Source organism: Lissotriton helveticus, chromosome 5_1, assembly GCF_964261635.1.
Source record: "Lissotriton helveticus chromosome 5_1, aLisHel1.1, whole genome shotgun sequence".
In the NCBI taxonomy this organism is placed as follows: domain Eukaryota; kingdom Metazoa; phylum Chordata; class Amphibia; order Caudata; family Salamandridae; genus Lissotriton; species Lissotriton helveticus.
This window is the reverse complement of record NC_136065.1, coordinates 1,651,185,559-1,651,206,866: the sequence shown is the minus strand read 5'-3', so window position 1 is coordinate 1,651,206,866 and position 21,308 is coordinate 1,651,185,559. Positions and strand designations below refer to the sequence as shown.

Genomic DNA, 21,308 nt, shown 5'->3' with positions numbered 1-21,308 from the left:
GTACATATTCAGTGCATGTACATAGAAGCACTTTTTAATGCCACTTAAATGCACTAGATTTTAGACTGAAGATGCAATCTAAATGACTGTGCAGTATGTACTCCACTTTATTATTAATTAGGAATGAGAACATGATGGCTATAAGAGTATTGGAAGAGCCTGCTTCCATTCTGAATGGAAGCCTGAATTGTGTGACCATTGTCAAAAACCGACCACGAAGGGACTCGAACCCTCAATCTTCTGATCCGAAGTCAGACGCCTTATCCATTAGGCTACGCGGTCATGTGTCCTGCTATTTTATTTTTATACTGTAGGTGCTATGCAAGGATGGAAAATATATTATTTATAGTTATTTAGGTTTACATCCCATTGTGTTTTTTTCAGCTCCTTTCAATTAAAGCACTTTTTTGTAATCTATATAATGAGAATGTCAGCAGTACGATAATCTTTTGTTTTCTTTTTTGCATTTAAACCTCTTTCTTCATGAGATTAAAGCTCAGTAAATGCTTTACATAGCTCTGGATGTTTTCAGAAGTGGAGAGAAACTGTTTTGAAAGTTGTACAAACTGCTCCTTCCTGGATATTCCAATTTACACACACTCAAAGGTTGTATACATTTCATGAATCCTGACTTGCCCTATTCAAGTAGCTGAAAGCCTTTCACCACCTCTAGAAACAACAGTTACACCAATCCAATTCAAATAATTTTTTCCAAAGGAATATCTTCTGCCGGGTCAAAAATGCATCGGACAAATATAGGTGTTTAAAAATCTACTTTGTAGTTTCAGAACATCAACATGACTCTGAAGAGTACAGAAGTAAAATGGTACCATTTCAAAGTTCCTAATACCTCATAAACTTCTGAGATGAAGCATGTAATAAATATATTTATTTTTCTGGAAAAGTAAGAGTGGACATTGGTTTGCACCTCAGATGGGACTTGAACCCACAATCCCTGGCTTAGGAGGCCAGTGCCTTATTCATTAGGCCACTGAGGCACAGATAAATGCCAGTAATCTAGAGGCATTATTTAAATGTATTCAATTGTCCAACACTGGTGTCTGCACACAGGACATTTCTCAGTTCTCTCCATAAGTAAACTTCCAATTTTCATCCTCTTCCATCCCCGACTTTAACACTCTGTTCTGTGCTATAATGGAGACTCTGTATTTCTAGCAAGTGGAGAGATATTGGAGGAGAACCATTTTCGAATCAACACTTCTTCTTCCATGGATGCTTTTCTCAATAAACTGGGCTTTGACAGTGGTATCAAGCCGTCCTTATCTTCAGCAGGACACAGAAACAGGCACCAAGTCTACTAACCAAGTTCAACCACACTCTGCAACTTAATAGACCAGTGCTTTACAAATAAGCCATCTGTGTCATCAGCAAAGGCAGCCAATGTGCCAATCCTTTATAATTCTTCTGTAGTACTTTTCTTTCTCGTAGGCAAAATGAGCCCTTTAACTGCACAAATCATACAGATTTTACACTTGAAGCACTACATGAACACATACTTACACACCTTGCAGTTCATCTACACACACTTAAGCTAAAACCCATTCTTTCAAGTCAGAATTCTGCAAACCTAGTACATATTCAGTGCATGTACATAGAAGCACTTTTTAATGTCACTTAAATGCACTAGATTTTAGACTGAAGATGCAATCTAAATGACTGTGCAGTATGTACTCCACTTTATTATTAATTAGGAATGAGAACATGATGGCTATAAGAGTATTGGAAGAGCCTGCTTCCATTCTGAATGGAAACCTGAATTGTGTGACCATTGTCAAAAACCGACCACAAAGGGACTCGAACCCTCAATCTTCTGATCCGAAGTCAGACGCCTTATCCATTAGGGCACGCAGTCATGTGTCCTGCTGAGCTTATTTTTATACTGTAGGTGCTATGCAAGGATGGAAAAGATAATATTTATAGTTGTTTAGGTTTACATCCCATTGTGTTTTCTTTCATCTCCTTTCAATTAAAACACTTTTTTGGAATCTATATAATGAGAATGTCACCAGTACGATAAGCTATTGTTTTCTTTTTTGCATTTAAACCTCTTTCTTCATGAGATTAAAGCTCAGTGTATGCTTTTTATAGCTCGGGATGTTTCCAGAAGTGGAGAGAAACTGTTTTGAAAGTAGTACAAACTGCTCCTTCCTGGATATTCCAATTTACACACACTCAAAGGTTGTATACGTTTCATGAATCCTGACTTACCCTATTTAAGTAGCTAAAAGCCTTTCACCACCTCTAGAAATAACAGTTACACCAATCCAATTCAAATGATTTTTTCCAAAGGAATATCTTCTGCCGGGTCAAAAATGCATCTGACAAAGGTAGGTGTTTCAAAAATCGACTTTGTAGTTTCAGAACATCAACATGACTCTGAAGATACAGAAGTAAAATGGTACCATTTCAAAGTTCCTAATACCTTATAAGCTTCTGAGAGGAAGCATGTAATAAATATATTTATTTTTCTGGAAAAGTAAGAGTGGACATTGGTTTGCACCTCAGATGGGACTCAAACCCACAATCCCTGGCTTAGGAGGCCAGTGCCTTATCCATTAGGCCACTGATAGATTACAGCAATCTAGAGGCATTATGTAAATGTATTCAATGGTCCAACACTGGTGTCTGCACACAGGACATTTCTCAGTTCTCTCCATAAGTTAACTTCCAATTTTCATCCTCTTCCATCCCCGACTTTAACACTCTGTTCTGTGCTATAATGGAGACTCTGTATTTCTAGCAAGTGGAGAAAAATTGGAGGAGAACCATTTTCGAATCAACACTTCTTCTTCCATGGATGCTTTTCTCAATAAACTGGGCTTTGACAGTGGTATCAAGCCGTCCTTGTCTTCAGCAGGACACAGAAACAGGCACCAAGTGTACTAACCAAGTTCAACCACACTCTGCAACTTAATAGACCAGTGCTTTACAAATAGGCCATCTGTGTCATCAGCAAAGGCAGCCAATGTGCCAATCCTTTATAATTCTTCTGTAGTAGTTTTCTTTCTCGTAGGCAAAATGAGCACTTTAACTGCACAAATAATACAAATTTTACACTTGAAGCACTACATGAACACATACTTACACACCTTGCAGTTCATCTACACACACTTAAGCTAAAACCCATTCTGTCAAGTCAGAATTCTGCAAACCTAGTACATATTCAGTGCATGTACATAGAAGCACTTTTTAATGCCACTTAAATGCACTAGATTTTAGACTGAAGATGCAATCTAAATGACTGTGCAGTATGTACTCCACTTTATTATTAATTAGGAATGAGAACATGATGGCTATAAGAGTATTGGAAGAGCCTGCTTCCATTCTGAATGGAAACCTGAATTGTGTGACCGTTGTCAAAAACCAACCACGAAGTGACTCGAACCCTCAATCTTCTGATCCGAAGTCAGACGCCTTATCCATTAGGCCACGCGGTCATGTGTCCTGCGTGTTTATTTCTATACTGTAGGTGGTATGCAAGGATGGAAAATATATTATTTATAGTTATTTAGGTTTCCATCCCATTGTGTTTTTTTCAGCTCCTTTCAATTAAAGCACTTTTTTGGAATCTATATAATGAGAATGTCACCAGTACGATAATCTTTTGTTTTCTTTTTTTTGCATTTAAACCTCTTTCTTCATGAGATTAAAGCTCAGTAAATGCTTTACATAGCTCTGGATGTTTCCAGAAGTGGAGAGAAACTGTTTTGAAAGTTGTACAAACTGCTCCTTCCTGGATATTCCAATTTACACACACTCAAAGGTTGTATACATTTCATGAATCCTGACTTGCCCTATTCAAGTAGCTGAAAGCCTTTCACCACCTCTAGAAACAACAGTTACACCAATCCAATTCAAATCATTTTTTCCAAAGGAATATCTTCTGCCGGGTCAAAAATGCATCTGAGAAAGATAGGTGTTTAAAAATCTACTTTGTAGTTTCAGAACATCAACATGACTCTGAAGAGTACAGAAGTAAAATGGTACCATTTCAAAGTTCCTAATACCTCATAAGCTTCTGAGAGGAAGCATGTAATAAATATATTTATTTTTCTGGAAAAGGAAGAGTGGACATTGGTTTGCACCTCAGATGGGACTTGAACCCACAATCCCTGGCTTAAGAGGCCAGTGCCTTATCCATTAGGCCACTGAGGCACAGATAAATGCCAGTAATCTAGAGGCATTATTTAAATGTATTCAATCGTCCAACACTGGTGTCTGCACACAGGACATTTCTCAGTTCTCTCCATAAGTAAACTTCCAATTTTCATCCTCTTCCATCCCCGACTTTAACACTCTGGTCTGTGCTATAATGGAGTCTCTGTATTTCTAGCAAGTGGAGAGATATTGGAGGAGAACCATTTTCGAATCAACACTTCTTCTTCCATGGATGCTTTTCTCAATAAACTGGGCTTTGACAGTGGTATCAAGCCGTCCTTGTCTTCAGCAGGATACAGAAACAGGCACCAAGTCTACTAACCAAGTTCAACCACACTCTGCAACTTAATAGACCAGTGCTTTACAAATAAGCCATCTGTGTCATCAGCAAAGGCAGCCAATGTGCCAATCCTTTATAATTCTTCTGTAGTACTTTTCTTTCTCGTAGGCAAAATGAGCACTTTAACTGCACACATAATACAGATTTTACACTTGAAGCACTACATGAACACATACTTACACACCTTGCAGTTCATCTACACACACTTAAGCTAAAACCCATTCTGTGAAGTCAGAATTCTGCAAACCTAGTACATATTCAGTGCATGTACATAGAAGCACTTTTTAATGCCACTTAAATGCACTAGATTTTATACTGAAGATGCAATCTAAATGACTGTGCAGTGTGTACTCCACTTTATTATTAATTAGGAATGAGAACATGATGGCTATAAGAGTATTGGAAGAGCCTGCTTCCATTCTGAATGGAAACCTGAATTGTGTGGCCATTGTCAAAAACCGACCACGAAGGGACTCGAACCCTCAATCTTCTGATCCAAAGTCAGACGCCTTATCCATTAGGCCACGCGGTCATGTGTCCTGTGTGTTTATTTTTATACTGTAGGTGGTATGCAAGGATGGAAAATATATTATTTATAGTTATTTAGGTTTACATCCCATTGTGTTTTTTTCAGCTCCTTTCAATTAAAGCACTTTTTTGGAATCTATATAATGAGAATGTCACCAGTACGATAATCTTTTGTTTTCTTTTTTGCATTTAAACCTCTTTCTTCATGAGATTAAAGCTCAGTAAATGCTTTACATAGCTCTGGATGTTTCCAGAAGTGGAGAGAAACTGTTTTGAAAGTTGTACAAACTGCTCCTTCCTGGATATTCCAATTTACACACACTCAAAGGTTGTATACATTTCATGAATCCTGACTTGCCCTATTCAAGTAGCTGAAAGCCTTTCACCACCTCTAGAAACAACAGTTACACCAATCCAATTCAAATCATTTTTTTCAAAGGAATATCTTCTGCCGGGTCAAAAATGCATCTGACAAAGATAGGTGTTTAAAAATCTACTTTGTAGTTTCAGAACATCAACATGACTCTGAAGAGTACAGAAGTAAAATGGTACCATTTCAAAGTTCCTAATACCTCATAAGCTTCTGAGAGGAAGCATGTAATAAATATATTTATTTTTCTGGAAAAGGAAGAGTGGACATTGGTTTGCACCTCAGATGGGACTCGAACGCACAATCCCTGGCTTAGGAGGCCAGTGCCTTATCCATTAGGCCACTGAGGCACAGATAAATGCCAGTAATCTAGAGGCATTATTTAAATGTATTCAATCGTCCAACACTGGTGTCTGCACACAGGACATTTCTCAGTTCTCTCCATAAGTAAACTTCCAATTTTCATCCTCTTCCATCCCCGACTTTAACACTCTGTTCTGTGCTATAATGGAGACTCTGTATTTCTAGCAAGTGGAGAGATATTGGAGGAGAACCATTTTCGAATCAACACTTCTTCTTCCATGGATGCTTTTCTCAATAAAGTGGGCTTTGACAGTGGTATCAAGCCGTCCTTGTCTTCAGCAGGACACAGAAACAGGCACCAAGTCTACTAACCAAGTTCAACCACACTCTGCAACTTAATAGACCAGTGCTTTACAAATAAGCCATCTGTGCCATCAGCAAAGGCAGCCAATGTGCCAATCCTTTATAATTCTTCTGTAGTACTTTTCTTTCTCGTAGGCAAAATGAGCACTTTAACTGCACAAATCATACAGATTTTACACTTGAAGCACTACATGAACACATACTTACACACCTTGCAGTTCATCTACACACACTTAAGCTAAAACCCTTTCTGTCAAGTCAGAATTCTGCAAACCTAGTACATATTCAGTGCATGTACATAGAAGCACTTTTTAATGCCACTTAAATGCACTAGATTTTAGACTGAAGATGCAATCTAAATGACTGTGCAGTATGTACTCCACTTTATTATTAATTAGGAATGAGAACATGATGGCTATAAGAGTATTGGAAGAGCCTGCTTCCATTCTGAATGGAAACCTGAATTGTGTGGCCATTGTCAAAAACCGACCACAAAGGGACTCGAACCCTCAATCTTCTGATCCGAAGTCAGACGCCTTAACCATTAGGCCACGCAGTCATGTGTCCTGTGTGTTCATTTGTATACTGTAGGTGCTATGCAAGGATGGAAAAGATATTTATAGTTATTTAGGTTTACATCCCATTGTGTTTTCTTTCAGCTCTTTTCAATTAAAACACTTTTTTGGAATCTATATAATGAGAATGTCACCAGTACGATAATCTTTTGTTTTCTTTTTTGCATTTAAACCTCTTTCTTCATGAGATTAAAGCTCAGTAAATGCTTTACATAGCTCTGGATGTTTCCAGAAGTGGAGAGAAACTGTTTTGAAAGTTGTACAAACTGCTCCTTCCTGGATATTCCAATTTACACACACTCAAAGGTTGTATACATTTCATGAATCCTGACTTGCCCTATTCAAGTAGCTGAAAGCCTTTCACCACCTCTAGAAACAACAGTTACACCAATCCAATTCAAATCATTTTTTCCAAAGGAATATCTTCTGCCGGGTCAAAAATGCATCTGACAAAGATAGGTGTTTAACAATCTACTTTGTAGTTTCAGAACATCAACATGACTCTGAAGAGTACAGAAGTAAAATGGTACCATTTCAAAGTTCCTAATACCTCATAAGCTTCTGAGAGGAAGCATGTAATAAATATATTTATTTTTCTGGAAAAGGAAGAGTGGACATTGGTTTGCACCTCAGATGGGACTCGAACCCACAATCCCTGGCTTAAGAGGCCAGTGCCTTATCCATTAGGCCACTGAGGCACAGATAAATGCCAGTAATCTAGAGGCATTATTTAAATGTATTCAATCGTCCAACACTGGTGTCTGCACACAGGACATTTCTCAGTTCTCTCCATAAGTAAACTTCCAATTTTCATCCTCTTCCATCCCCGACTTTAACACTCTGGTCTGTGCTATAATGGAGACTCTGTATTTCTAGCAAGTGGAGAGATATTGGAGGAGAACCATTTTCGAATCAACACTTCTTCTTCCATGGATGCTTTTCTCAATAAACTGGGCTTTGACAGTGGTATCAAGCCGTCCTTATCTTCAGCAGGACACAGAAACAGGCACCAAGTCTACTAACCAAGTTCAACCACACTCTGCAACTTAATAGACCAGTGCTTTACAAATAAGCCATCTGTGTCATCAGCAAAGGCAGCCAATGTGCCAATCCTTTATAATTCTTCTGTAGTACTTTTCTTTCTCGTAGGCAAAATGAGCCCTTTAACTGCACAAATCATACAGATTTTACACTTGAAGCACTACATGAACACATACTTACACACCTTGCAGTTCATCTACACACACTTAAGCTAAAACCCATTCTTTCAAGTCAGAATTCTGCAAACCTAGTACATATTCAGTGCATGTACATAGAAGCACTTTTTAATGTCACTTAAATGCACTAGATTTTAGACTGAAGATGCAATCTAAATGACTGTGCAGTATGTACTCCACTTTATTATTAATTAGGAATGAGAACATGATGGCTATAAGAGTATTGGAAGAGCCTGCTTCCATTCTGAATGGAAACCTGAATTGTGTGACCATTGTCAAAAACCGACCACAAAAGGACTCGAACCCTCAATCTTCTGATCCGAAGTCAGACGCCTTATCCATTAGGGCACGCAGTCATGTGTCCTGCTGTGCTTATTTTTATACTGTAGGTGCTATGCAAGGATGGAAAAGATAATATTTATAGTTGTTTAGGTTTACATCCCATTGTGTTTTCTTTCATCTCCTTTCAATTAAAACACTTTTTTGGAATCTATATAATGAGAATGTCACCAGTACGATAAGCTATTGTTTTCTTTTTTGCATTTAAACCTCTTTCTTCATGAGATTAAAGCTCAGTGTATGCTTTTTATAGCTCGGGATGTTTCCAGAAGTGGAGAGAAACTGTTTTGAAAGTAGTACAAACTGCTCCTTCCTGGATATTCCAATTTACACACACTCAAAGGTTGTATACGTTTCATGAATCCTGACTTACCCTATTTAAGTAGCTAAAAGCCTTTCACCACCTCTAGAAATAACAGTTACACCAATCCAATTCAAATGATTTTTTCCAAAGGAATATCTTCTGCCGGGTCAAAAATGCATCTGACAAAGGTAGGTGTTTCAAAAATCGACTTTGTAGTTTCAGAACATCAACATGACTCTGAAGATACAGAAGTAAAATGGTACCATTTCAAAGTTCCTAATACCTTATAAGCTTCTGAGAGGAAGCATGTAATAAATATATTTATTTTTCTGGAAAAGTAAGAGTGGACATTGGTTTGCACCTCAGATGGGACTCAAACCCACAATCCCTGGCTTAGGAGGCCAGTGCCTTATCCATTAGGCCACTGGGGCACAGATAGATTACAGCAATCTAGAGGCATTATGTAAATGTATTCAATGGTCCAACACTGGTGTCTGCACACAGGACATTTCTCAGTTCTCTCCATAAGTTAACTTCCAATTTTCATCCTCTTCCATCCCCGACTTTAACACTCTGTTCTGTGCTATAATGGAGACTCTGTATTTCTAGCAAGTGGAGAAAAAATGGAGGAGAACCATTTTCGAATCAACACTTCTTCTTCCATGGATGCTTTTCTCAATAAACTGGGCTTTGACAGTGGTATCAAGCCGTCCTTGTCTTCAGCAGGACACAGAAACAGGCACCAAGTGTACTAACCAAGTTCAACCACACTCTGCAACTTAATAGACCAGTGCTTTACAAATAGGCCATCTGTGTCATCAGCAAAGGCAGCCAATGTGCCAATCCTTTATAATTCTTCTGTAGTAGTTTTCTTTCTCGTAGGCAAAATGAGCACTTTAACTGCACAAATAATACAAATTTTACACTTGAAGCACTACATGAACACATACTTACACACCTTGCAGTTCATCTACACACACTTAAGCTAAAACCCATTCTGTCAAGTCAGAATTCTGCAAACCTAGTACATATTCAGTGCATGTACATAGAAGCACTTTTTAATGCCACTTAAATGCACTAGATTTTAGACTGAAGATGCAATCTAAATGACTGTGCAGTATGTACTCCACTTTATTATTAATTAGGAATGAGAACATGATGGCTATAAGAGTATTGGAAGAGCCTGCTTCCATTCTGAATGGAAACCTGAATTGTGTGACCATTGTCAAAAACCAACCACGAAGTGACTCGAACCCTCAATCTTCTGATCCGAAGTCAGACGCCTTATCCATTAGGCCACGCGGTCATGTGTCCTGCGTGTTTATTTCTATACTGTAGGTGGTATGCAAGGATGGAAAATATATTATTTATAGTTATTTAGGTTTCCATCCCATTGTGTTTTTTTCAGCTCCTTTCAATTAAAGCACTTTTTTGGAATCTATATAATGAGAATGTCACCAGTACGATAATCTTTTGTTTTCTTTTTTTTGCATTTAAACCTCTTTCTTCATGAGATTAAAGCTCAGTAAATGCTTTACATAGCTCTGGATATTTCCAGAAGTGGAGAGAAACTGTTTTGAAAGTTGTACAAACTGCTCCTTCCTGGATATTCCAATTTACACACACTCAAAGGTTGTATACATTTCATGAATCCTGACTTGCCCTATTCAAGTAGCTGAAAGCCTTTCACCACCTCTAGAAACAACAGTTACACCAATCCAATTCAAATCATTTTTTCCAAAGGAATATCTTCTGCCGGGTCAAAAATGCATCTGAGAAAGATAGGTGTTTAAAAATCTACTTTGTAGTTTCAGAACATCAACATGACTCTGAAGAGTACAGAAGTAAAATGGTACCATTTCAAAGTTCCTAATACCTCATAAGCTTCTGAGAGGAAGCATGTAATAAATATATTTATTTTTCTGGAAAAGGAAGAGTGGACATTGGTTTGCACCTCAGATGGGACTTGAACCCACAATCCCTGGCTTAAGAGGTCAGTGCCTTATCCATTAGGCCACTGAGGCACAGATAAATGCCAGTAATCTAGAGGCATTATTTAAATGTATTCAATCGTCCAACACTGGTGTCTGCACACAGGACATTTCTCAGTTCTCTCCATAAGTAAACTTCCAATTTTCATCCTCTTCCATCCCCGACTTTAACACTCTGGTCTGTGCTATAATGGAGTCTCTGTATTTCTAGCAAGTGGAGAGATATTGGAGGAGAACCATTTTCGAATCAACACTTCTTCTTCCATGGATGCTTTTCTCAATAAACTGGGCTTTGACAGTGGTATCAAGCCGTCCTTGTCTTCAGCAGGATACAGAAACAGGCACCAAGTCTACTAACCAAGTTCAACCACACTCTGCAACTTAATAGACCAGTGCTTTACAAATAAGCCATCTGTGTCATCAGCAAAGGCAGCCAATGTGCCAATCCTTTATAATTCTTCTGTAGTACTTTTCTTTCTCGTAGGCAAAATGAGCACTTTAACTGCACACATAATACAGATTTTACACTTGAAGCACTACATGAACACATACTTACACACCTTGCAGTTCATCTACACACACTTAAGCTAAAACCCATTCTGTGAAGTCAGAATTCTGCAAACCTAGTACATATTCAGTGCATGTACATAGAAGCACTTTTTAATGCCACTTAAATGCACTAGATTTTATACTGAAGATGCAATCTAAATGACTGTGCAGTGTGTACTCCACTTTATTATTAATTAGGAATGAGAACATGATGGCTATAAGAGTATTGGAAGAGCCTGCTTCCATTCTGAATGGAAACCTGAATTGTGTGGCCATTGTCAAAAACCGACCACGAAGGGACTCGAACCCTCAATCTTCTGATCCAAAGTCAGACGCCTTATCCATTAGGCCACGCGGTCATGTGTCCTGTGTGTTTATCTTTATACTGTAGGTGGTATGCAAGGATGGAAAATATATTATTTATAGTTATTTAGGTTTACATCCCATTGTGTTTTTTTCAGCTCCTTTCAATTAAAGCACTTTTTTGGAATCTATATAATGAGAATGTCACCAGTACGATAATCTTTTGTTTTCTTTTTTGCATTTAAACCTCTTTCTTCATGAGATTAAAGCTCAGTAAATGCTTTACATAGCTCTGGATGTTTCCAGAAGTGGAGAGAAACTGTTTTGAAAGTTGTACAAACTGCTCCTTCCTGGATATTCCAATTTACACACACTCAAAGGTTGTATACATTTCATGAATCCTGACTTGCCCTATTCAAGTAGCTGAAAGCCTTTCACCACCTCTAGAAACAACAGTTACACCAATCCAATTCAAATCATTTTTTTCAAAGGAATATCTTCTGCCGTGTCAAAAATGCATCTGACAAAGATAGGTGTTTAAAAATCTACTTTGTAGTTTCAGAACATCAACATGACTCTGAAGAGTACAGAAGTAAAATGGTACCATTTCAAAGTTCCTAATACCTCATAAGCTTCTGAGAGGAAGCATGTAATAAATATATTTATTTTTCTGGAAAAGGAAGAGTGGACATTGGTTTGCACCTCAGATGGGACTCGAACGCACAATCCCTGGCTTAGGAGGCCAGTGCCTTATCCATTAGGCCACTGAGGCACAGATAAATGCCAGTAATCTAGAGGCATTATTTAAATGTATTCAATCGTCCAACACTGGTGTCTGCACACAGGACATTTCTCAGTTCTCTCCATAAGTAAACTTCCAATTTTCATCCTCTTCCATCCCCGACTTTAACACTCTGTTCTGTGCTATAATGGAGACTCTGTATTTCTAGCAAGTGGAGAGATATTGGAGGAGAACCATTTTCGAATCAACACTTCTTCTTCCATGGATGCTTTTCTCAATAAAGTGGGCTTTGACAGTGGTATCAAGCCGTCCTTGTCTTCAGCAGGACACAGAAACAGGCACCAAGTCTACTAACCAAGTTCAACCACACTCTGCAACTTAATAGACCAGTGCTTTACAAATAAGCCATCTGTGCCATCAGCAAAGGCAGCCAATGTGCCAATCCTTTATAATTCTTCTGTAGTACTTTTCTTTCTCGTAGGCAAAATGAGCACTTTAACTGCACAAATCATACAGATTTTACACTTGAAGCACTACATGAACACATACTTACACACCTTGCAGTTCATCTACACACACTTAAGCTAAAACCCTTTCTGTCAAGTCAGAATTCTGCAAACCTAGTACATATTCAGTGCATGTACATAGAAGCACTTTTTAATGCCACTTAAATGCACTAGATTTTAGACTGAAGATGCAATCTAAATGACTGTGCAGTATGTACTCCACTTTATTATTAATTAGGAATGAGAACATGATGGCTATAAGAGTATTGGAAGAGCCTGCTTCCATTCTGAATGGAAACCTGAATTGTGTGGCCATTGTCAAAAACCGACCACGAAGGGACTCGAACCCTCAATCTTCTGATCCGAAGTCAGACGCCTTAACCATTAGGCCACGCAGTCATGTGTCCTGTGTGTTCATTTGTATACTGTAGGTGCTATGCAAGGATGGAAAAGATATTTATAGTTATTTAGGTTTACATCCCATTGTGTTTTCTTTCAGCTCTTTTCAATTAAAACACTTTTTTGGAATCTATATAATGAGAATGTCACCAGTACGATAATCTTTTGTTTTCTTTTTTGCATTTAAACCTCTTTCTTCATGAGATTAAAGCTCAGTAAATGCTTTACATAGCTCTGGATGTTTCCAGAAGTGGAGAGAAACTGTTTTGAAAGTTGTACAAACTGCTCCTTCCTGGATATTCCAATTTACACACACTCAAAGGTTGTATACATTTCATGAATCCTGACTTGCCCTATTCAAGTAGCTGAAAGCCTTTCACCACCTCTAGAAACAACAGTTACACCAATCCAATTCAAATCATTTTTTCCAAAGGAATATCTTCTGCCGGGTCAAAAATGCATCTGACAAAGATAGGTGTTTAACAATCTACTTTGTAGTTTCAGAACATCAACATGACTCTGAAGAGTACAGAAGTAAAATGGTACCATTTCAAAGTTCCTAATACCTCATAAGCTTCTGAGAGGAAGCATGTAATAAATATATTTATTTTTCTGGAAAAGGAAGAGTGGACATTGGTTTGCACCTCAGATGGGACTCGAACCCACAATCCCTGGCTTAAGAGGCCAGTGCCTTATCCATTAGGCCACTGAGGCACAGATAAATGCCAGTAATCTAGAGGCATTATTTAAATGTATTCAATCGTCCAACACTGGTGTCTGCACACAGGACATTTCTCAGTTCTCTCCATAAGTAAACTTCCAATTTTCATCCTCTTCCATCCCCGACTTTAACACTCTGGTCTGTGCTATAATGGAGTCTCTGTATTTCTAGCAAGTGGAGAGATATTGGAGGAGAACCATTTTCGAATCAACACTTCTTCTTCCATGGATGCTTTTCTCAATAAACTGGGCTTTGACAGTGGTATCAAGCCGTCCTTGTCTTCAGCAGGATACAGAAACAGGCACCAAGTCTACTAACCAAGTTCAACCACACTCTGCAACTTAATAGACCAGTGCTTTACAAATAAGCCATCTGTGTCATCAGCAAAGGCAGCCAATGTGCCAATCCTTTATAATTCTTCTGTAGTACTTTTCTTTCTCGTAGGCAAAATGAGCATTTTAACTGCACAAATCATACAGATTTTACACTTGAAGCACTTCATGAACACATACTTACACACCTTGCAGTTCATCTACACACACTTAAGCTAAAATCCATTCTCTCAAGTCAGAATTCTGCAAACCTAGTACATATTCAGTGCATGTACATAGAAGCACTTTTTAATGCCACTTAAATGCACTAGATTTTAGACTGAATATGCAATCTAAATGACTGTGCAGTATGTACTCCACTTTATTATTAATTAGGAATGAGAACATGATGGCTATAAGAGTATTGGAAGAGCTTGCTTCCATTCTGAATGGAAACCTGAATTGTGTGGCCATTGTCCAAAAGCGACCACGAAGGGACTCGAACCCTCAATCTTCTGATCCGAAGTCAGACGCCTTATCGATTAGGCCACGCGGTCATGTGTCCTGCTGTGTTTATTTTTATACTGTAGGTGGTATGCAAGGATGTAAAATATATTATTTATAGTTATTTAGGTTTACATCCCATTGTGTTTTTTCAGCTCCTTTCAATTAAAGCACTTTTTTGGAATCTATATAATGAGAATGTCACCAGTACGATAAGCTATTGTTTTCTTTTTTGCATTTAAACCTCTTTCTTCATGAGATTAAAGCTCAGTGTATGCTTTATATAGCTCGGGATGTTTCCAGAAGTGGAGAGAAACTGTTTTGAAAGTAGTACAAACTGCTCCTTCCTGGATATTCCAATTTACACACACTCAAAGGTTGTATACGTTTCATGAATCCTGACTTACCCTATTTAAGTAGCTTAAAGCCTTTCACCACCTCTAGAAACAACAGTTACACCAATCCAATTCAAATGATTTTTTCCAAAGGAATATCTTCTGCCGGGTCAAAAATGCATCTGACAAAGATAGGTGTTTCAAAAATCGACTTTGTAGTTTCAGAACATCAACATGACTCTGAAGAGTACAGAAGTAAAATGGTACCATTTCAAAGTTCCTAATACCTTATAAGCTTCTGTGAGGAAGCATGTAATAAATATATTTATTTTTCTGGAAAAGTGAGAGTGGACATAGGTTTGCACCTCAGATGGGACTCGAACCCACAATCCCTAGCTTAGGAGGCCAGTGCCTTATCCATTAGGACACTGAGGCACAGATAGACGACAGCAATCTAGAGGCATTATGTACATGTATTCAATCGTCAAACACTGGTGTCTGCACACAGGACATTTCTCAGTTCTCTCCATAAGTAAACTTCCCATTTTCATCCTCTTCCATCCCCGACTTTAACACTCTGTTCTGTGCTATAATGGAGACTCTGTATTTCTACCAAGTGGAGAGAGATTGGAGGAGAACCATTTTCGAATCAACACTTCTTCTTCCATGGATGCTTTTCTCAATAAACTGGGCTTTGACAGTGGTATCAAGCCGTCCTTGTCTTCAGCAGGACACAGAAACAGGCACCAAGTCTACTAACCAAGTTCAACCACACTCTGCAACTTAATAGACCAGTGCTTTACAAATAAGCCATCTGTGTCATCAGCAAAGGCAGCCAATGTGCCAATCCTTTATAATTCTTCTGTAGTACTTTTCTTTCTCGTAGGCAAAATGAGCCTTTTAACTGCACACATCATACAGATTTTACACTTGAAGCACTTCATGAACACATACTTACACACCTTGCAGTTCATCTACACACACTTAAGCTAAAATCCATTCTCTCAAGTCAGAATTCTGCAAACCTAGTACATATTCAGTGCATGTACATAGAAGCACTTTTTAATGCCACTTAAATGCACTAGATTTTAGACTGAAGATGCAATCTAAATGACTGTGCAGTATGTACTCCACTTTATTATTAATTAGGAATGAGAACATGATGGCTATAAGAGTATTGGAAGAGCTTGCTTCCATTCTGAATGGAAACCTGAATTGTGTGGCCGTTGTCAAAAAGCGACCACGAAGGGACTCGAACCCTCAATCTTCTGATCCGAAGTCAGACGCCTTATCCATTAGGCCACGCGGTCATGTGTCCTGCTGTGTTTATTTTTATACTGTAGGTGGTATGCAAGGATGGAAAATATATTATTTATAGTTATTTAGGTTTCCATCCCATTGTGTTTTTTTCAGCTCCTTTCAATTAAAGCACTTTTTTGGAATCTATATAATGAGAATGTCACCAGTACGATAATCTTTTGTTTTCTTTTTTGCATTTAAACCTCTTTCTTCATGAGATTAAAGCTCAGTAAATGCTTTACATAGCTCTGGATGGTTCCAGACGTGGAGAGAAATGTTTTGAAAGTTGTACAAACTGCTCCTTCCTGGATATTCCAATTTACACACACTCCAAGGTTGTATACATTTCATGAATCCTGACTTGCCCTATTCAAGCAGCTGAAAGCCTTTCACCACCTCTAGAAACAACAGTTACACCAACCCAATTCAAATCATTTTTTCCAAAGGAATATCTTCTGCCGGGTCAAAAATGCATCTGACAAAGATAGGTGTTTAAAAATCTACTTTGTAGTTTCAGAACATCAACATGACTCTGAAGAGTACAGAAGTAAAATGGTACCATTTCAAAGTTCCTAATACCTCATAAACTTCTGAGAGGAAGCATGTAATAAATATATTTATTTTTCTGGAAAAGGAAGAGTGGACATTGGTTTGCGCCTCAGATCGGACTCGAACGCACAATCCCTGGCTTAGGAGGCCAGTGCCTTATCCATTAGGCCACTGAGGTACAAATAAATGCCACTAATCTAGAGGCATTATTTAATGTATTCAATCGTCCAACACTGGTGTCTGCACACAGGACATTTCTCAGTTCTCTCCATAAGTAAACTTCCAATTTTCATCCTCTTCCATGCCCGACTTTAACACTCTGTTCTGTGCTATAATGGAGACTCTGTATTTGTAGCAAGTGGGGAGATATTGGAGGAGAACCATTTTCGAATCAACACTTCTTCTTCCATGGATGCTTTTCTCAATAAACTGGGCTTTGACAGTGGTATCAAGCCGTCCTTGTCTTCAGCAGGACACAGAAACAGGCACCAAGTCTACTAACCAAGTTCAACCACACTCTGCAACTTAATAGACCAGTGCTTTACAAATAAGCCATCTGTGTCATCAGCAAAGGCAGCCAATGTGCCAATCCTTTATAATTCTTCTGTAGTACTTTTCTTTCTCGTAGGCAAAATGAGCATTTTAACTGCACAAATCATACAGATTTTACACTTGAAGCACTACATGAACACATACTTACACACCTTGCAGTTCATCTACACACACTTAAGCTAAAATCCATTCTCTCAAGTCAGAATTCTGCAAACCTAGTACATATTCAGTGCATGTACATAGAAGCAATTTTTAATGCCACTTAAATGCACTAGATTTTAGACTGAAGATGCAATCTAAATGACTGTGCAGTATGTACTCCACTTTATTATTAATTAGGAATGAGAACATGATGGCTATAAGAGAATTGGAAGAGCCTGCTTCCATTCTGAATGGAAACATGAATTGTGTGACCATTGTCAAAAACCGACCACGAAGGGACTCGAACCCTCAATCTTCTGATCCGAAGTCAGACGCCTTATCCATTAGGCCACGCAGTCATGTATCCTGCTGTGTTTATTTTTATACTGTAGGTGCTATACAAGGATAGAAAAGATAATATTTATAGTTATTTAGGTTTACATCCCATTGTGTTTTCTTTCAGCTCCTTTCAATTAAAACACTTTTTTGGAATCTATATCATGAGAATGTCACCAGTACGATAAGCTATTGTTTTCTTTTTTGCATTTAAACCTCTTTCTTCATGAGATTAAAGCTCAGTGTATGCTTTATATAGCTCGGGATGTTTCCAGAAGTGGAGAGAAACTGTTTTGAAAGTAGTACAAACTGCTCCTTCCTGGATATTCCAATTTACACACACTCAAAGGTTGTATACGTTTCATGAATCCTGACTTACCCTATTTAAGTAGCTGAAAGCCTTTCACCACCTCTAGAAACAACAGTTACACCAATCCAATTCAAATGATTTTTTCCAAAGGAATATCTTCTGCAGGGTCAAAAATGCATCTGACAAAGATAGGTGTTTCAAAAATCGACTTTGTAGTTTCAGAACATCAATATGACTCTGAAGAGTACAGAAGTAAAATGGTACCATTTCAAAGTTCCTAATACCTTATAAGCTTCTGAGAGGAAGCATGTAATAAATATATTTATTTTTCTGGAAAAGTAAGAGTGGACATAGGTTTGCACCTCAGATGGGACTCGAACCCAGAATCCCTGACTTAGGAGGCCAATGCATTAACCATTAGGCCACTGAGGAACAGATAGATCAGGCGTGCCCAAACCTGTCCTGGCGGGCCATATCCATGCCAGATTTTTGGGATATCCCCATCTGGGGATCACGGTTCGATCCCCGGCACCGGCGGCAGATTAGCCCAGCACCAGGTGACTCTGGGAAATAGCTGGCGCCGCGGCTAGGGCGGCTGACTCCGGAATCTGGAGATTTTTTTATTTAAGGTTTTTGTAGAGCGCGTAGTAACCCTCGAGCATCCCAGAGATCAGGGTTCGATCCCCGGCACCGGCCGCAGATTAGCCCAGCACCACGTGACTCTGGGAAATAGCTGGCGCCGCGGCTAGGGAGGCTGACTCCGGAATCTGGAGATCACGGTTCGATCCCCGGCACCGGCGGCAGATTAGCCCAGCACCAGGTGACTCTGGGAAATAGCTGGCGCCGCGGCTAGGGTGGCTGACTCCGGAATCTGGAGATTTTTTTAATTAAGGTTTTTGTAGAGCGCGTAGTAACCCTCGAGCATCCCAGAGATCAGTTTTCGATCCCCGGCACCGGCCGCAGATTAGCCCAGCACCATGTGACTCTGGGCAATAGCTGGCGCCGCGGCTAGGGCGGCTGACTCCGGAATATGGGGATCACGGTTCGATCCCCGGCACCGGCGGCAGATTAGCCCAGCACCATGTGACTCTGGGCAATAGCTTGCTTAATCTTCCCAACGGCCCCTAGCGCCTAGAGACCCTTACGGGTGATTGTGCGCCTTACAAATGTGGATTATTATTATTATTATTATTTGGGCCGATTCCGATCCGGTTCGTAAAAGCACATCTGCCCGAATCTGTCGGACAACCACGTACGCCCGGGAGAGGACTGCCCGGGACCCGTGGAGCCCGTCCTGGTCACTCTGACCTGCCGTCGGCCCGGGAAGGGAGCCCCGGACGCCCGGGGGGAGGACTGCCCGGGACCCACGGAGCCCGTCCTGGGCACTCTGACCTGCCGTCGGCCCGGGGAAGGGAGCCCCGGACGCCCGGGGGGAGGACTGCCCGGGACCCATGGAGCCCGTCCTGGGCACTCTGACCTGCCGTCGGCCCGGGGAAGGGAGCCCCGGACGCCCGGGGGGAGGACTGCCCGGGACCCATGGAGCCCGTCCTGGGCACTCTGACATGCCGCTGACCCGGGGAAGGGAACCCCGGACGCCCGGGAACCGTGGAGCCCGTCCTGGGCACTCTGACAAGCCGTCGGACCGGGGAAGGGAGCCCCGGACGCCCGGGACCCGTGGAGCCTGTCCTGGGAACTCCGGCATGCCGTTGGCCCGGGGAAGGGAGTCCCAGATACCCGGGACCCGTGGAGCCCGTCATGGGCACTCTGACAAGCCGGTGTCCCGGGGAAGGGAGCCCCGGACGCCCGGGACTCGTGGAGCCCGTCCTGGGCACTCTGGCATGCCGTTGGCCTGGGGAAGGGAGCCCCGGACGCCCGGGGCCCGTGGAGCCCATCCTGGCCACTTTGACATGCCGTTGGCCTGGGGAAGGGAGCCCCGGATGCCGGGGGGGGGGAGGACTGCCAGGGACCCGTGGAGCCCGTCCTGGGCACTTTGACCTGCCGTTGGCCTGGATATGGAAGCCCCGGATGCCTGGGGGAGGACTGCCCGGGACCCATGGAGCCCGTCCCGGGTACTTTGCCATGCTGTTGGCCTCCTGGAGATGGGTGCCCCGGACGCCCGGGGGAGGACTGCCCGGGACGTATGGAGCCCGTCCCGGGCACTTTTCCATGCCGTCGGCAGGGATGGAGCCCTGGACGCCCGGGGGACGACTGCCTAAGAGCCATGGAGCCCGTCCTGGGCAATTTGACAAGCCGTTGGCCTGGAGGAAGGAAGCCCCGGGTGGCCTAGGGAGGTGTTACCCAGGCATAGCCCATCTGGTCCCCCTAGCAGAGAACCACCAGCCTTGGAGGGGTGTCCGGGCGTACCCTGTCCCTAGTAATCCGGAGGGAAATTACCTGACTTTCTTGCAATCTGTGCACACGAGGTGACAGAGGGGACCCAAGGCGCGAAAGTACCCGACCTCCTGGAGCCCTCGCTGGGATCCGGGAGGCGAATGGCACCTCATCATGACTTCCAGGGCGACCAGATGGCCGAGGCGAGAGGGGCGACCAGATGGCCGGGACCAAAATGACGCCAATCTGCCTGCCCCGGAGCTGCAGGGCTCTGGGGCTGCAGGGTTCCGGGGGCTGCAGAGCTGCAGGTCTCTGGGGCTGCAGGGCTCCGGGGCTTCAGGCCTCCCCGGGCCCTGATGGACCCTCCGTCCCGGGCGCCTCCGACCCCCGGCCGGCTTGCAGGACGGAGGGGGGATTCCCGCACCACTGGGCCCTGCCGGACGGGGCTCAAGCCCCGGGCCCGGTCCCCGGCCCCAGTCCCGGCTTTCCGAACCCTAGGCCGGGCCGGGGAGAGCCTCCCCTGGGCCCCCGGTGGACCCTCTGTCCCGGGCGCCCCGGACCCCCGGCCGGATTGCTGGACGGAGGGGTACCAGCACCCTCGGGGCCTGGCCAGATGGAGTTCAAGCCCCGGGTCCGGTCCCACCTTCCGAACCCTAGCCAGGCTGGGGAGAGCCTCCCCGGGCCCCGGTGGAGCCCCGTCCCCAGCGCCCGGACCCACTGGTGGCCTGCGGGACAGGGGGCTCCAGCATCCTCGGGGCCTGGCCAGATGGAGTTCAAGCCCCGGGTCCGGTCCCACCTTCCGAACCCTAGCCAGGCTGGGGAGAGCCTCCCCGGGCCCCGGTGGAGCCCCGTCCCCAGCGCCCGGACCCACTGGTGGCCTGCGGGACAGGGGGCTCCAGCACCCTCGGGGC

The 21,308-nt window shown here is 42.1% G+C and overlaps 15 non-coding genes across 15 annotated transcripts; all 15 read right to left on the bottom strand.

Moving 5' to 3' along the window:
- Positions 1 to 209: 209 nt before the first annotated feature.
- Positions 210 to 282, bottom strand: TRNAR-UCG (transfer RNA arginine (anticodon UCG)). Its single transcript has one exon. It is a non-coding gene; the product is annotated as a tRNA-Arg (tRNA).
- Positions 283 to 925: 643 nt separating this feature from the next.
- Positions 926 to 998, bottom strand: TRNAR-CCU (transfer RNA arginine (anticodon CCU)). Its single transcript has one exon. It is a non-coding gene; the product is annotated as a tRNA-Arg (tRNA).
- Positions 999 to 1,800: 802 nt separating this feature from the next.
- TRNAR-UCG (transfer RNA arginine (anticodon UCG)) lies at positions 1,801 to 1,873 on the bottom strand. Its single transcript has one exon. It is a non-coding gene; the product is annotated as a tRNA-Arg (tRNA).
- A 1,512-nt stretch (positions 1,874 to 3,385) lies between these two features.
- On the bottom strand, positions 3,386 to 3,458 carry TRNAR-UCG (transfer RNA arginine (anticodon UCG)). The gene has a single exon. It is a non-coding gene; the product is annotated as a tRNA-Arg (tRNA).
- A 1,520-nt stretch (positions 3,459 to 4,978) lies between these two features.
- On the bottom strand, positions 4,979 to 5,051 carry TRNAQ-UUG (transfer RNA glutamine (anticodon UUG)). The gene has a single exon. It is a non-coding gene; the product is annotated as a tRNA-Gln (tRNA).
- A 643-nt stretch (positions 5,052 to 5,694) lies between these two features.
- On the bottom strand, positions 5,695 to 5,767 carry TRNAR-CCU (transfer RNA arginine (anticodon CCU)). The gene has a single exon. It is a non-coding gene; the product is annotated as a tRNA-Arg (tRNA).
- An 802-nt stretch (positions 5,768 to 6,569) lies between these two features.
- On the bottom strand, positions 6,570 to 6,642 carry TRNAR-UCG (transfer RNA arginine (anticodon UCG)). Its single transcript has one exon. It is a non-coding gene; the product is annotated as a tRNA-Arg (tRNA).
- Positions 6,643 to 8,876: 2,234 nt separating this feature from the next.
- Positions 8,877 to 8,949, bottom strand: TRNAR-CCU (transfer RNA arginine (anticodon CCU)). Its single transcript has one exon. It is a non-coding gene; the product is annotated as a tRNA-Arg (tRNA).
- An 802-nt stretch (positions 8,950 to 9,751) lies between these two features.
- TRNAR-UCG (transfer RNA arginine (anticodon UCG)) lies at positions 9,752 to 9,824 on the bottom strand. The gene has a single exon. It is a non-coding gene; the product is annotated as a tRNA-Arg (tRNA).
- Positions 9,825 to 11,344: 1,520 nt separating this feature from the next.
- On the bottom strand, positions 11,345 to 11,417 carry TRNAQ-UUG (transfer RNA glutamine (anticodon UUG)). The gene has a single exon. It is a non-coding gene; the product is annotated as a tRNA-Gln (tRNA).
- A 643-nt stretch (positions 11,418 to 12,060) lies between these two features.
- On the bottom strand, positions 12,061 to 12,133 carry TRNAR-CCU (transfer RNA arginine (anticodon CCU)). The gene has a single exon. It is a non-coding gene; the product is annotated as a tRNA-Arg (tRNA).
- An 802-nt stretch (positions 12,134 to 12,935) lies between these two features.
- TRNAR-UCG (transfer RNA arginine (anticodon UCG)) lies at positions 12,936 to 13,008 on the bottom strand. Its single transcript has one exon. It is a non-coding gene; the product is annotated as a tRNA-Arg (tRNA).
- A 1,516-nt stretch (positions 13,009 to 14,524) lies between these two features.
- TRNAR-UCG (transfer RNA arginine (anticodon UCG)) lies at positions 14,525 to 14,597 on the bottom strand. Its single transcript has one exon. It is a non-coding gene; the product is annotated as a tRNA-Arg (tRNA).
- A 1,519-nt stretch (positions 14,598 to 16,116) lies between these two features.
- TRNAR-UCG (transfer RNA arginine (anticodon UCG)) lies at positions 16,117 to 16,189 on the bottom strand. Its single transcript has one exon. It is a non-coding gene; the product is annotated as a tRNA-Arg (tRNA).
- Positions 16,190 to 17,706: 1,517 nt separating this feature from the next.
- TRNAR-UCG (transfer RNA arginine (anticodon UCG)) lies at positions 17,707 to 17,779 on the bottom strand. The gene has a single exon. It is a non-coding gene; the product is annotated as a tRNA-Arg (tRNA).
- Positions 17,780 to 21,308: the final 3,529 nt, after the last annotated feature.